At 39.6% G+C, this 14,741-nt stretch overlaps 2 long non-coding RNA genes across 2 annotated transcripts; one reads left to right on the top strand and one right to left on the bottom strand.

Annotated features, from left to right (window-relative positions):
* The first annotated feature begins 5,783 nt into the window (after positions 1 to 5,783).
* LOC139434283 (uncharacterized) lies at positions 5,784 to 7,208 on the top strand. Its single transcript, XR_011643641.1, has 3 exons — positions 5,784 to 5,905; positions 6,732 to 6,811; positions 7,152 to 7,208. It is a non-coding gene; the product is annotated as an uncharacterized lncRNA (long non-coding RNA).
* Positions 7,209 to 9,115: 1,907 nt separating this feature from the next.
* Positions 9,116 to 10,220, bottom strand: LOC139434284 (uncharacterized). The gene is made up of 3 exons (XR_011643642.1): positions 9,954 to 10,220; positions 9,662 to 9,712; positions 9,116 to 9,349 (listed from the first exon to the last, which is right to left on the bottom strand). It is a non-coding gene; the product is annotated as an uncharacterized lncRNA (long non-coding RNA).
* Positions 10,221 to 14,741: the final 4,521 nt, after the last annotated feature.

Genomic DNA, 14,741 nt, shown 5'->3' on the forward strand with positions numbered 1-14,741 from the left:
ACTCATACCTGTGAGGCTTGTGCTCCACATTCCCTGGGGGGGTGTGCCCTGTGACTGAGGTGTGTCCCCACGGTGTTGGACCTGCAGGAGGTGGCAGCACTGGTATGACAAGTATGACACAGCTTCAGATACATTGTTGCACAGGGTGGGGCCACGCAGCGGCGGGGGGGGGGGCTGTGTTCTTTTGGCTCTTCAGGACCTTAGAAATGCTGCAGTGTGTGTGCGCTATATTACTGTACATGTTGAACTCTGACTCTCCCTTTACTATCTGCTTGAGCAACCTTTATTTGGAAGAGAGAATGTCTAACCCCCACACAGGCAACACAAAAGAATATCTGATCCGTGACATGGAGGACTGCTCCCATCGAGAGCAACAGACCAAAGGCACGTGTTGCTTGATCACGCGGCGTTTGCTCGGTCAATAGCACACAGGAGAAGGTTGGGGTGTGTCGTCGCTCCACACATCTCCGCTCAGATACATACATCATAATAAACAATATCATTGTTGTCCCTCTGGATCGCACCAACATGTGTGTGAATAGTTATTGTCAGCGTTATGACAAACGCAATGAACTGTAATGAAATGCCATTTGCTCGGGGTCCCCTATGTTTGGTTACAAATAGATGACATGCAGAGTTGCTGTTTCTTCTCCTTCAGTGGGAAAGGTTCACAGAGTACTTGCTTTCCGACAGTAAGTGTGGTTTCTCTGAGCTCTTGCCCCACAGTTGGAGCAGGTGGAGGGTGTGCACAGGTGTGTCCCACTATACAGGTTTGAAGCAGCCATGGAATTCTTCATTACCACACACGATGCAGGCCTTCACGCTCACAAACAATCGTACTGACAGAGCTATGCCGAACCCTTCCGGCTACGCATGATTACAATCCAGAGACTCCACCCTGCCCTCAAACATGTGAGCCGCTCAATAAACACTTTAAAGTACTTTAAGAGTGCTTGATTAGTCTCATTATCTGTGCTCAGGTGAGGACATGTATATCTCTCAGTAACACATACATCATAATAACTCATTGTTCTGCAGGAGCTGAGAAGCGTCAGAACTTTATTTCTGTGATGATGGTCATGGACTTAACAACACATGAGAAAAAGCCTTACCCTAAGGAACAATGAACGCATCCACTAACTTAAGGAAAGGACTTTAAAAGGTGTGACATATATTTGGTAATTTAAAATCAATGATTTCTATTTCTCACCGCTTGCCTAATTCACCTCCACATTTACAAAATGGCCTTGTAATGAAAAATAAATCAGTATACATGAACCAACCCATGGCTGAGAGCTGGGAGCAGAAGGTCTGGTCCAGAAATGTCAACAGTCAGACACAACGGCCAACAATACTTGTACATAACAAATAGATCAAATGCTTATTTTAATGACACCCCCACAGAGGCGGTCCCTCTCCAGAGCTGGGGCTCTATCAGCCGAGCAGCCTGTAACCACTCTGTGTGTTCCCACTCTTAGCATGGTAGTTAAGGCAGTCAGATCCTTATTTGTCCATTTACACCCTGTCTGATGGACTGCGTTGTTAGTATGTTGATGTTAGAAAGGATGACAAGGACGTTAGCAGTGGTGGGATACAGTACAGTCCCTCTCGACAGTACAAGTACTGTACTTAATTAACATGTTGAGGTAATCCACCTGGGTATTTTCACATTATGCTACATTTCAATCAATGTTTCACTTTTGACCTATTACTATATTACTTGATTTATTTGACAACTTGAGTTACTAGCTACTTTGGAGATATAGATGAATGATAGAATAGAGACAAACCAATACATCATGATGTGTACGTGAAGCTACCCAACAGTTATTCATATTTATTATTATGTAATATTTTTAAATGTGGAATGGGCCACACTGGAGAATAAGTACTTTTACTTTGTGTACTTCAGGATATTTTGATGCAAATTCTACTTTTCTTTGATTACAATTCTGAATGCAGGACCTTTACCTTTTACCTTTTACTAAAGTAAATATTAATCTGATTACTTCTTCCACCACTGGATATATATTGTTATAAAATAGAACTTTAACTACTATTTGTTCCTGATCACTGTGGCTCTGTTCAGAGTCTCAGTCTGTACACCTGAAACTTCTGATGAAGACCCACACCTTGCTGTGTGTGTGTGTGTGTGTGTGTGTGTGTGTGTGTGTGTGTGTGTGTGTGTGTGTGTGTGAGAGAAACTGCTTGGCCACATTAACCATTTTTTGGAGTGTTGATCGTAGGGCGGTGGTGGCGAAATCCATAGGCTTGGCAACTGGAAGGTCACCGGTTCAAGTCCTTCCCAAATGCAGAGAAACCATTTAGTTACATATATTGCATACATATACATATATTAGTTACCTGTACTCAATAAAAGTGCAAAACAAATCAATCATTTGTTTACACACACACGCACGCACACACACGCACGCACGCACACACACACACACACACAATCAAGGAAGTTGTAATTGTATATGTACATAAAAGTCAAGTACTTATCAATACATGCTTCATTACATAACGCCAGGATGATTGGTGGTAATTAATGTCCTATATCATGACATTTTTTTAATATAAACAATGTTTCGACCTATAAGTTCTGATCTTAATTGTTTTTATTGCAGATGAACCATATGCTTGAGTTTGGATCAAATACACTCAGGGCTTGCCCAGGGACATAAAGCCAGATCCATGAGGGGGCCACACCATCAAGAGCTTTATAAACCACTACAATCATTTACAACGAAATCTAAAGACACTGGGGAGATCCTGCACACAAATGATTATTTCTTTCAATAGATTAACTTCATTTTGTTTTAAATTGTTTACATTTTGTTTTGCTCCCTAGCTTGTTTGTTATCTGAATGTCTGGTCACAGTTTCAACCATTTTTTTTTAAGAATTCCCACAAGATGGTGCTATGGGCAAACAATCCGCTGAGTTTCATTTACTCACGATTCAGAGAGGAGCTCAGGCCATTAGTGTTACAATCTGTGCATTAAACCTGCATTCAATCTTCAAACTCAAGCACAAGACACACATGATGAATCTTTAACACAATAAATACATGGGAACTTAGTTCAACCTTGTTTTCACAATAATACAACATGTCATATAGTGTGTATCATTATATTATGTCCGATGGTTTAATCCAGGGGTCGGCAACCCGCGGCCCTTTAAGCCCTCTGCTCTGGCTCCCTTGAGTTTAGACAAAAATAAGAAGGAAATAAAATAAAAGTATTTGTAGGACTATTTATATTTTGTTGCATGGTTGAAAATGTTTCGTATCTTGTATTTTGAGGTGATACTGTGACACATAAATAAAAACAAAACGGTTTTAATTAGGTCAACTAAAATATGCGTCACATCCTGCTACGGTCCCGCGCGAGCGCGCCTTTTCTTGGAGGCGAATAACCTGACCCCCGGCTCGATGAGCGAACTATGGATAAATCAAAGAAAAGTACCGGAGGAACACAGGATTTAGTTCTGCGTGGACAGAGTTATCTGCTTTCACAGCAAACGATGCTGATTTACCGGGATGTCTGATATGTGGAGAGAAGTTGTCAACGGTGGTGCAGCCTTTACGTATCGAGGAACAACACGGAGAGGAAGACAGCTGACGATCTTCAGTCATAATTCAATGGGTATGTAATTTATTTCAGAAAATACTTGTTGTTATATTCCATGGAATGCTCTTAACGTCCCGATAGCAATGAATATATTAAATGCTGACAATAAATACATACAAAAATTAATCTGTGGAAGCCGTAGCGCTGTAAAAAGCACGATCTGCCTCGGCCCGGCTAAAATAACTGGATGGCCTACCTGCCTGTCAGCCTTCCATCTGGGCACAAATTTATCTCGTGCCCTCATTGGTCATGTGCGCGTTCGTGTGTGTTGGAGGAGGGGCTCTGTAAGAAAGGGCATATTTTTTCCGCTTGTGTACTTTCAAATTCTAGCGCACTCGAGCTGGTTTCTCCATTCTTACCTACCCTACCTTTAACTCTTTTTAGGGTGCAGCTATATATATATTTATTTCAAAGTGGGCCCATTTTAATAATATTTTTTTCCCCTTCAAATGTGCAGAGGACTCCCCAAGTGCTGTGTATAATTTATTTTAAAGTAGGCCTGTGTAGTATTTTGAATTCTCCTTATAAGAGTTCTTTGTTTCTTATTAGAGGTTAACAGTTTTATATCATGTAATAAATAGCCTAATAAATGCAAAACAACTGTAGTTTTTGTCTGATATAACAATAAAAAACTATGAAATATGTTTTGCGGCTCCAGACAAAAAAATGTTTTGGAAAAAGGAGCAAAATGGCACTTTTGGTCAAAAAGGTTGCAGAACCCTGGTCTAAGTGAACGGTGACTGTAAAAACTACACTGCGCATGCGTATTTTCCTATTTAATGTGTGTGGCAAAAAACTAATGACCATAGGGGCACTGAGCTGCCATCCCCACCACACGTCATCTCCAAGCGGCAAACTCTGGGGAAGAGCCGGGAAGCCAATACGGAAGTGCCACACACTGCAGTTCATATATTGGCCGATAGGCGATGGCTGCAGAAAGGAGCAATTTCCATAGACCCCCATGTTAAAATGCCCAACTTTACAGCGGAAAAAAACATGTTTCTCTCCCTGGCTCCATACATTTTATTATCGATATAGTTAGATTCCACCTTCATGATTATGGATCTGTGAGTGAATTGTTTTCTAACGCGACCCTTTTATTTATATTAGGTCTTAAAGTTTGTGCATACATTAGGGCGTGGTCACTTTGATTGACAGATACGTGCCTCACTGTCAGCTAACAGCAACTTGTCCACTCTGCTAGGCTACAACCATAGAGGCTACAACGTTAGTTAGTCATAGTACTGTACTTGACCCTTTAGCTTTAGCCGTGTTCGTGGTGATATACCAGACAATTAAGATGTCGTGCTGTGCGCTTGAATGTACTAACAGAACTTCCAAGAAGTCTACTCACAGCTTTTTTCGGTGAGTAAAATGATAATATTATACATGTTAACCCCGTTAGCAGGTGTTTGTGTGCTTGTTAGCTTAGCTTGTTATGTAGCTAGTTAAGGACGTAACCCTTTATGCATGTGTATATATATATACAGTTTAGTTTATGATTCAGCCTTGGGTAAGACTTTTATAGTCTATGGCTATGACGCCCATAATGCTAAATGGGAGCAAATGTTAAAAGGGGACCCAATTATCCCAGTGGTGGCCGCCGGAGTCCGCCGCCGAAGCTAACCGGAGCCGTAGCTAGCCCTTTGCGGCTCCATTAGCTTCGGCCAGCGGCGGAGCCCGGCGTTATAACTGGAGATCAAGGAATGCAGCGAAACGCGGACTTGGTTCGCCTGCAGCCCGCTATAGTATTAGCTAAAGAAATGATGTTGAACAAGTCTTATTAAGCTGAACATCGCCACAATTGTTCTGCTATGTATCGGTACTTATTTTATTTTATTAACGTGTGAATGACAAGCATTAAGAATAACAACAAATAGCTATTTATCTTGCATATTGTCTCGTTTGATTATGAATGTAACGTTTATATAGTGGAACTACACTGTTTTATCAAAACCAAAGTGCCACGCAGTAACTTGGCAGGCATGTATTTCAGCAGGAAATGTGCAACCTAGATTACATTTACCAACACAGACTATATAGAAATATCTGTAAAAGTTGTTCATGCGTTATTAAGTGAATATGGCATTAACCCTCCTGTTGTCTTTGGGTCGGTTTTCATGTATTTTTGAATAAAGGTTTACTTTCGGTGATCCAGACAGGCTGGACCAGTGGGTGCTGAACATCCGGAGGAATACATGGACCCCCAACGTTTCTTCTCGCCTGTGCAGTGAACACTTTGAGAGTCATCCCTTCAGCACGGACTCATGGGTACAGATCCTTTTAAAAAATAATAATAACTTGGTTCCATTTGTGAGTGTAAATTGTTGTTACTAATTAAATACATGTTATACATTATACAATGCTAAATAATTGTTATGGCACAGCTTGCACATCAGTGATGAGTAATGTTCTTTTGATTAAAGGCCAAATTAAGATTTTGCCAGTTAAGTAAAGAAAAATAGAAATCGATTTGTTTGCAAACCATCACATTTCTCTTCAATGTATGCAAAGACTCTTTATCATAGATAGAGAATTGCCATTTCCCCCACATACTCTATGTTAAAAACAGATGAATTATATTACCTTTTTTTTACATTATTTTAATAGCAACATTCATTCATCTGTTGTCATCTTATAACTTATTTATCTTAACAGCTATCACTGTAAAAAAAAATGATTTAATTTAATTTTACTATACAATATTTATCTTTACATTCTGTTCTTGCATATGTCTTATTATATTTACGTGTATATAGATTTCTGCCTGCACTAATTTATTATTCTTAATTTAATTTTGAATTTATTTTATTGTTTTATGTCTTATATAACTGTTGCATTGTTGGAGGAGCTCGGGACAGATGATTTTCATTGCCATTCCCACACTGTAGCCTATGTGCTATGACATCAATCCTTTGAATCTGAATCTTGGAAACACGTAATTGTTGAAAAGATTAACTGAATAGTTAACATGTTGGCCCTCTATTGTCTTTTATAATGCACTCTTACATTTAAAACAACATTATTCAAAAGAAAGTTGAATATCTACAGACCTCAAAAAGTTATTTTATGTGTTTTTGTTTATTATTTTTATTAGGGAAGGAGATGCCTGAAAAACACTGCAGTGCCCACCATTTTCTATTTCACCAAAGAACAACAGTCTGGAAGGAGAAGCAGGTGAGTAACAATGACGAGGTCAGTGACACTCCTAGTTCGACTGTTAACAGCAAGGAGGAGGTTGCAGATGTCGACCATGGTAGTGGTGAAAACAGTCTTGCTGCTGATCAGAGCAATATCATTATGATACAAGGCATGCCTGAAGAAGCCTTTGTTGTTCCACATGTGGAGCGTAATGACATTCCAACAGTCAATGCTTGTGAGGATGTTGGTTTGGGTAGCAGCAGCCAACACACAGACTCCGCCTCTGTTCACTCTTACACTTGGGCTTTAAACTAAGACGGGTCATACTGAATAGTTTGTGCACACATTTCTAACATGTGATCTTTCTTTCATGTAGGACGCTTGAGGGAAGTTGCAACGCCTCGGCCAATGGGATGTCTTCTCCACGTGAAAGAGATTGAAGGCATCATTTAAAACTTGAGACCATTTTCCAAAAGGTATGACTTGTATTGGCTTAGATAGTAATGGATTACATCGAACACGAATCAAGATCGTATAGAGAAAAAGGGAAGTGTAATCCTTAGTTACATGGGAAGAGATGTAATCGCATTAGTTTGACTTTTCTAATAATAGGGAAACTCAGGATTACAATCTTATTCAAAACCTAAAAAGAGCAGATAGTGCTTGTTGTAAAATGATCAAATGGTATCTCTTCTCTGAAGCCGTACTGTTCTGGAGGATAATACTTTCATTGTGAATCCGACACCTACTGCCTGAATCTGCTTTATGGTATTATATTATACATTTCAGTAAACACATCATATTAATATTTCTTCTCTCCTGTGTTTATTTGCATTGCATTTGATATTGAAGTAATCCAAAACAAAAATAAAGTTATCAGGTTACATTACTTTTATATCTTGATACTCACATGCAGTTACTGGTTGTGTTTTTGGCAAGTAGCCCTCCCAAGCCTGTGCATAGGTTATATCATTTTAATTACTGATACAGTTGTTGCACATCTTTAATTTATTTTGTAGTGTACTTAAGTCATACAATGATTCGAAACCTTTACTTTTCATAAAATGCAAGATGTAACTTTCAATGTGGCTTTATCACATTTTCAATGTAAATAGATCTGATTTAAATAAAGAGTAAAAGCACAATCTTAAATGTTGACAGTTATCATTTTCCTATGCTTATTGTTAATGTAGTGGTGTTATGAACAAAATGTTGTCCTAAAGGAAATTAAGATGTTTTTTATTTGTTGACAAAAGATTTAAAGTTGATGCTCACAACATGTGGGAACATTTATAGAGAAAAAATGTTCTATTGTAAAACAAATATTTATCTGCATACTGAACAATTTAGAAACTCTCTAAAAGGTATTATCTTCTGTGACGGTACGACCCTGTAGGGATTGTGGGTATTGCACTTCATAATTACATTCTATGGTAGGCTTATGACATTGATGCCAACATACATGGGACTAGGGGAGACCTTCCTGTTGTTTGCATTGTCACTGATACATGACAGCGTAGTATTCATTGTCAAGATTTTGTGTTTTTAAACTTGGGACTCTTTTCAGACTGCTCCGGCTTGGGAAAAGATTTGAGCCTTAATGTGTAATGTTTTCTGTATTGTATGGTAAGCTTATCCTTTCATTTGATAGTCCCATTTGGATGTGATAGCTAACATTTTCAGTAAGTAGTAGACAAAAGAAGTGAAAATATGAATGTAATTTATTTTCAATATTTACATAAATACATAATTATTTTAACAAATAAAATAACAAAAAACATCATAACAAATACAAAATAAAAGGTTTGACAGACAGCCATGCCCAGCGTGGGCCTGGAGAGCTGCAGAGTCCATTGGGGGAAGAGGGGGGGGTGGGATGTGGGGAAGAGGAAGAGCAGCCATGTTAACAGTGTTATGGCTACAGATGTAATATCTAACTCAACATTAGCCATGACAGTCTGGGCTTAGCAAGGGCCTTAGAATACATACTCTAAAGGCCAAATCCAAAGACAGTGATACTGACATTTTAGCAGTTCACAGTCTTTGGAGGTGGTCTTTCAGGCAATTGGCTAGTGACTTTACAAAAATATCATTTCCCCAAGGGGTGAAATTAACTCCATCTCGCAAAAACAGCCCAGGACTGTCATGTCTAATGTTGGAGTGGTCAACAATGGCACCATTTAGGCTATGAACAAAAGTAGCCATAACACTGTTAACAAACTTCCGGGCCTTGTCAATTTTGACAGGATTTGCACCAGCCCTCCACCGGCGCCTCTGGTTCATCTGGGAGAGCATGATCTTCATGCCAGGGTGCCGATGGTGAAGCTGGTGCAGGTCCTCCTTCATCTGGTTCAGCAACTGAACACTGGGCACATCCCCCAAGTCATTGCCGCCACAGTGGATGAGGAGGACATCCGGGACTGCTCTTCCTCGCAGGGAGTAGGAAAAGAAAGGGAGGACACCTCTCCAGCGCAGTCCACCCCAACCGAACCAGCACACCCTCAGGTCGAGGCCAAGGTTGCTGCCGATGGTCTCTGTAGCTCTCTGGGCTGTCTCCGATTATCCATACAGTCACTATGGGAGGAAAATAAATGAGAGCAACAAATGCTTCAGATCATGAGGAATATCAAATGAATTATAAAGGGTTTCTCATTTTGTTCCTTTGACAATAACATGCAAAATAACTATGAAATCACACCTGTATGGTTAAAAGTAACAAGAGAGCAAAACCTCAAAAAACAGATTAACAGCACACAGTTTTATATATATATTTATATACTGTGTGCTGTTTATCTACAATTGTGCACACATGTATATGTATAGTATGTTTGTGTGTAATGTCAACCATCTGAAGTCATGTAAAGTAAGCCAGGACCATCAACTTACAGGTTGTGCAGTTTGGCGTGGAGGAGGTTGCCATCTTCTTTTTTCTTAATGCTGAAATAAATAAAAATGGTTTAATCAATATAAAAGCACCTTTCTTTTTCAACAGTCATATTTCATTAATCACATTTAATTCACGCAACACTGGCCATATCTCTGCTAGTTTACAAAGTTTAGTTACAAATGACATTTATATTTGAAAAACGGTGAAGCACTTAAAAAACAATTGTATAGTGTAGGTTCAAGAACATTTAAATCAAAAGAACAAGTTTTGTAAAGTTACAGGGTATCTTACCTTCAGAATATGCCGGGAACGAGGAGCAGTGACCTCAAGCTGGGTTGTTAGCATAGGTTGTTAGCTTAATACTGAATAGAGCATGTTAGCTTAGCTTCTTAGCCTGAGCTAGGTCTGGAACGTCACGCTCGGTGGCAGCAGGTCCCGCCCTGTCCAACCTCGGCTCCGCCTCAGCACCGCCTCTTTGCCCTTATTTGGAGCAGGCGGGAGAAGGCGGGAGTTAGACTCTGACGTCGCTGTCGAGCCGTTAGTGGCCGACTCCGCCTACTAAGGGCTTCACGGCAACTCTGCAGAATTCTATGGGTGACGTCACGGACCCTACGTCCATTTATATATACAGTCTATGGTCATCTCACATCATTCAGAGCTGAAAAGTGCAGCGAAAAGTGTGGTGTGTGAAGAGGAGGAGAGAGAGCTGCAGTGAGGCGTCCTAAAACCAGGAAGTAAGCTGCGCATGGCTTCCCTCCACAAAAAAGCAATGAGATTTCTCCATAGGATTTTAGAAAATAGCTGGAAATAAGATCTGTGGGAAACGTAGCTGTTAGATAAATGCACGTTTTGTTCAACCGGATAATATCCACACGTCTACCCTACTTTTTTTTTTTCACTTACATTTTTATTGACATTTTTATAAACATACAAAACAACATATAGTTCAGTATACACTTGAATTAGAGACCCATTGAAGAAGAAAAAAGAAAATACAAATAATAATAAAAACAAGCAAACAGTGACATGGAAGCTTTCTATCCTATTTTAATGCAACATCATGGTCTGGTTCCAACTCTCAATTTGTGGTGTCATTCATTTTTCTTTTATATTCAACCCATTTTTCCCATTTAGACTCAAATTTCCCTTCCTGGATCCTCAATATGTGTGTGAATCTCTCCATATCAAATATTTCCTGTACTACTCCCAGCCATTGCTCCTTTGTAGGTGGATCTGCTTTGTACCATGCTCTGGTAATTGTTTTCTTGCTGGCAGCCAGCAGCACCTTAATCAGGTATCTGTCCCCACCCTGTGAGTTTTCCTGCACCAGATTCCCCAAGTATAAAATCAGGCCGGTCTTAGGAACCTCATAACCTAAGATCCCCTTCAATACTCCCCACACTTCCTCCCAGTATCCCTTCATCTTTTGGCATTTAAAAAAAATGTGTGTGTGGTCTGCCCCCACCTCGCCGCATTGCCTCCAACATGCGTTCTGTTCCGGGGCATACCTCCCTTTTATCTTTGGGGTTATGAAGTATCTGATTATGTTTTTCCACCCAAATTCCCTCCATACCCTTGACCCAGTAGTTGAATGCTGCACTCTACATACATTATACCATTCTTCCTCTGTCATATCAATCCCGAGTTCTTTCTCCCACTTTTCTTTTATATATAGAGTTGAATTCCCCCTACTCTCCAACAGAGCCTGATATAGAGCTGAAATCACCCTGCCTTTCTTCCCTTCATATGCTTCAATCATGACCTTAATTACCCCATTTTGTTTAGTGTTTTTATCCATTTTTATTTCTTTTATATAATAGTCTCTCACCTGTAAGTATCTAAAATGGTCACCCCTTTCCAGATCAAACTTATCTCTTAGATATTGAAAACTCTGCATTTCCCCTTTTTCCACCATCCTACATATTGCTGTAATGCCCCCTCGGGCCCATCGCTTAAAACCTGCATCTTCTTTTCCCGGCTGGAATTCATTATCACTTGTTATCCATCTCAAAATCTTTGTCTGTTTTCCTATTTTGTATCTCTTTATTACCGTGTTCCAAGTGTTTAAAGTGAATTTTGTGATTGGGTCTAATACGTTTTCCTGTGTCCTGAATAATTCTTTATCCCCGAGTAGTTTTTGAATCTGGTTGTTTTCCCCATTTGTTTCGATGTCCTTCCATTTAGCTACGTATTCCATATTACACCAGCATGCCACTGTTCTGATTTGTGCTGCATAATAATAATCCTGGAAACTCGGCACTGCCAATCCTCCTCTCCCTTTGGGTAGCTGCAGTGTCGCAAGCCTAATCCTGGGCCTTTCCCCCCCCAAATAAACCTTGAAATCCATTTATCCCATTCCATAAATTGACTTTGTGGAATAGATATAGGTAGTGATTGGTAAAGGTACAGTAGCCTAGGCAGTATATTCATTTTAACTATTTCAATCCTTGAACTAAGGTCTAAGGTCTGTATTGTCCACCTACATAAATCCCTCTTGATATTCTGATTGATCTGCGTATAATTTGCATTGTATAATTTGTCTAATCCTTTTGTGATGTTAACCCCTAAATATTTAATTGTATCCATGTCCCATCTAATTCTGTATTTGTCTTTGATCTCTGGTGTTGGGGTGTAGTTTAGTGCTAAAATCTGTGTCTTTGTCACGTTTAGTTTGTACCCTGAGTATTGTCCATATTCCTCCAGTAAATCCATCAGTATCGGGAAGCCCACGTCTGGTTGCCCCATATATGCTATCAAGTCGTCCGCAAATAGTCCCAATTTGTGTTCTAAACCTCCTGCCTCAACCCCCTTTATATTCTGGTTCTGCCTGATTGCTTGGGCCAATGGTTCGATGAAGATATCAAAAAGTGTTGGGGAGAGACAGCAGCCCTGTCTTGTCGACCTCTCTAATTTAATCCGATCCGTCAGACTACCGTTCACTTTCACTCTAGCTGTTGGTTCATGATACAATGATTTTATACATTTGATTGACTTTTCATTAAATCCAAACTTTTCTAAGACATTATACAAATAGACCCAGTTCACACTATCAAAAGCTTTTTCTGCATCTATACTCACTAAAATTGCACTGTCTCCCCTCCTTTGGGCCTCCTCCACTATATGAATTGTTTTCCTTATATTATCTTGTGTCTGTCTCCCTCTAATAAAACCAGTCTGGTCCTCATCTATAATGTCGGGCATGAATGTCTCAAATCTTTTCGAAATTATGGACGTATACATCTTGTAGTCTACATTAAGTATGGATATTGGTCTAAAGCTACTACATAATTCTTTATCCTTGCCTTCCTTGGGAATTGTAGTAATGATAGCCTCTTTCCATGACGGGGGAGTTTTGTTCTCTTTCATAGTATATTTAAATGATGCCAACAGTAAGGGGCTTAATTCCGATTTGAATATCTTATAAAATTCGGATGGCAGCCCGTCGCTGCCTGGTGACTTGCTATTTTTCATTCTACTAATTGCATCCCCCATCTCTTTTTCTGTAATATCTGAGTTCAATAGCCTATTCTGTTCTTCTCCTATCGATGGTAGGTCCAGCCCCTCTAAAAATGCCTTCATACTCTCTTCCTCTGCTGCAGTTGGTTGTGCGTATAGTGTCCTATAATAATCCTCAAATGCTCTCTCTATGTCCTCCGGCTCTCTTAGTAACTCATTGGTTTTAGGATTCCTAATCTTATGTATAGTGTTTAATGTTTGTTGTGCCCTTATCTTTCTAGCCAGTAATCTATTTGCTTTGGGCCCCCCTTCATAATATGCCTGCTTTACAAACCTAGCTTTCTTCTCCACCTCTATTAATAATATATTTTCTATCTTCCCTCTAATGTCCTTAACCTTCCTAAGTGTCTCTGGGTCATTTGTATTTTTATGTTGCCTCTCTAATTCTTTTAGTTGCCCAGTTACATTTTGGTAGAGTTCCAGTCTGGTTCTCTTAAGGTGTGCCGTTTGTGTTATTAGTTTCCCCCTTAATACTGCCTTTAGTGCATCCCACAGAATAGTTGGGTCTACTTCCCCATTATCATTTTCCTCCTTATATCTGATTATCTCTCTCTTTATTTCTTCCACTAACCCCTTATTGTTTAATAGACCCACATTCAATCTCCAGACGGTGTTCTTCCTCCTACCATTTAGATTCAATGTTAGATATATTGCACTATGGTCAGACAGGTCTGTAACACCTATTCTACAGTCTTCTACCCTATATTTATCTCCCTTTGACATAAAAAAGTAATCTATCCTAGAATAGACTGAGTGTGGGTGTGAGTAGTGTGTGTAGTCTCTATCTAGTGTGTGTATATCTCTCCATATATCTGTGATTCCTAGTTCCTTCAGTTGTATGTTCATGTATCTGACAATATGCGTCCTAGCCTTCCTTGTACTTGTTGTATCTAAATCATAGTTTAGTACCACATTGAAGTCCCCCCCGCAAATCAGGATTCCTTCCATTTCCACAGCTATGATATCAAACAATTCCTTAAAAAAAGTCTTATCGCTGTCCGGTGGGGCGTAGACATTAATTAGTGTAACCATTTGTCCTTCCATTTTCCCCTTGATCACCACATACCTCCCCTCTCTGTCATATATTTCTTTGTTTATTTCAAATTTTACTGAGTTCCCAATTAGTGTAGCCACCCCTCTCCTACCTTGTTTAAATGAACTATAAAATGTGTTGTTATATCCATACCTTTTCAGTTTTTCATGTTCTTGTACTGATAGGTGAGTTTCTTGCAATAAGATAACCTGCATCTCCTCCTTTCTAAATTTGGTTAATACTTTCCCCCTTTTAATCGGATTGTTCAAACCATTGACATTTAACGACACCATTTTGATTCCCCTACGTTGCATTATATTTCCCTTCAAAGCATCTTTTCGTTCCCTCCATGTCACAAAACACAATATATATAGTAGCAGCAACCGCTAAGCTAAACAAATACAAATTAAACATCAGAACTTGATCTTCCAAGGTTTTCGGGGGTTTCAAAAATATCCCCCTTCCCCCGCTGGTGGGTGGAAGGTAAGGCCTCTCCTAGTGAGAGGGCCCCCCCTAGTGGCGGAGATCTC

The sequence above is a fragment of the Pseudochaenichthys georgianus genome, chromosome 8, assembly GCF_902827115.2.
Source record: "Pseudochaenichthys georgianus chromosome 8, fPseGeo1.2, whole genome shotgun sequence".
Lineage (NCBI taxonomy): Eukaryota > Metazoa > Chordata > Actinopteri > Perciformes > Channichthyidae > Pseudochaenichthys > Pseudochaenichthys georgianus.